General features: G+C 36.7%; 1 protein-coding gene and 1 long non-coding RNA gene across 3 annotated transcripts in view; one reads left to right on the top strand and one right to left on the bottom strand.

Annotated features, from left to right (window-relative positions):
• The window catches only part of LOC112157865 (glutamate receptor ionotropic, kainate 2), a 114,091-nt gene that overhangs the window by 74,997 nt on the left and 37,542 nt on the right, over window positions 1-1,552 (bottom strand). The gene's annotated exons all lie outside the window — the stretch shown is intronic.
• LOC118598152 overlaps window positions 1-1,552 on the top strand; it is a 60,719-nt gene that overhangs the window by 25,619 nt on the left and 33,548 nt on the right. The window lies entirely within an intron of this gene.

The following is a 1,552-nucleotide window of genomic DNA, read 5'->3' as shown; positions in this document are numbered from 1 at the left end:
AGCAAGCGTGTAAATACTAGCTTAACTCCAAAAAAGCCTAAAAACTGTAAAAATGCCTAAATTAGCCAAAACAGCTAGCACGTAGCCTAAATATTAGGAAAAAAACTAGGTTAGCCAAAAACAGCAAGCATGTAGCTGAAAAAAAATAGCTAAACTTCAAAATAGCTTAATTTTTTTTTTCAAAAAGCCGAAAATTGCCAAAACAGCTAGCATGTATCTGTAAGATTAGCTGAACTCCAAAACCGCCTAATAACTACAAAAGCCTAAAGTTGCCGAAAAAAAGCTAGCAGTTAGCTGAAGAAAAAGCTAAACTTAAAAATAGCTTTAAAAAATGTAAAAAGCCTAAATTAGCCAAAACAGCAAGCATGTAGCCTAAATATTGGGAAAAAACTTAGGTTAGCCAAAAACAGCAAGCATGTAGCTGAAAAAAATTGCTAAACTGGAAAATAGCATAAAAAACGTTTTTTAAAAAGCCTAAATTTGCCAAAGAAAGCGAGCATGTAGCTGTAATATTAGCTAAACTCCAAAACAGCCTAATAACTACAAAAGCCTAAAGTTGCCGATAAAAAAGCTAACAGTTAGCTAAAGACAAAGCTAAACTTCAAAATAGCTTTAAAAAATGAAAAAAAGGTTTAATTTAGTCAAAACAGGTTGTATGAAATATTAGCCTAACTCAAAAATAGCCCAGAAAACGTTTTAAATAAAGTCTAAATTAGCCAAAACAGCGAGCATGTAGCTGGAATAGTAGCTAGACTCAGAAATGGCCTAAAAAACTAAATTAGCCAAAACAGCTAGCATGTAGCTGAAATATTAGCTAAACTCCAAAATAACCTAAAAAGTACAAAAAAAACTAAATTAGCTAAAACAGCTAGCATGTAGCTGAAGATAAAGCTAAACTCCAAAATGGCCTAAAAAATGAGAAAAACACTGAATTAGGCAAAACAGCTAGCATAATGCCAATTTTCAAAACTTTAATTCCATAACTGTTAAGCATTAGTGTGAAAAATAAAAACAGGCAGGAATATTAATCCAGAATAAATCCATTTGCGTGCAGCAACCACGTTTCGCCTAGAGCGCCATCAGCGAGAATTCTGCAGGACCGGGTGTTTACTGACACGGATATTTGACGACGAATGTCATCATGCAGTCAAACAAAAGTATCGTTTCATAGATATTTAGTGGCGAGTGAGCTCATAAGACGAACCCGCCATAAATGTGAACCCACTTACAGCACGGCCGCATTTAGGCATCACCCACGTCTTTGCTGAATGCGCCATAAAATACAGCCAGGCGTTTGAGTGTGGGTATCTTCTTTGGAGTGATTACACTTTAGCTCATAAAAATATCCGCTAAAATACAGCTGGCCTTTAAAATATGAACTGTGAGCCACTCCGCAAAGTTACAGGAGGGACGACACGGCTCACAAACTCACTTGATAGCCACCCTCACTCATCAAGTGTCTGTGTGTTGTAAATGGCTGTCGTCAGCCCCCACATACTACAGTCCTGCATTGCATTAATCTGAAGAGACATTGGGTCATCCCGGGCAATGT

The sequence above is a fragment of the Oryzias melastigma genome, linkage group LG24 (genome assembly GCF_002922805.2).
Source record: "Oryzias melastigma strain HK-1 linkage group LG24, ASM292280v2, whole genome shotgun sequence".
Classification (NCBI taxonomy): domain Eukaryota; kingdom Metazoa; phylum Chordata; class Actinopteri; order Beloniformes; family Adrianichthyidae; genus Oryzias; species Oryzias melastigma.
The sequence above is the reverse complement of the archived record's forward strand: the minus strand, read 5'-3'. Positions and strand labels throughout refer to the sequence as shown.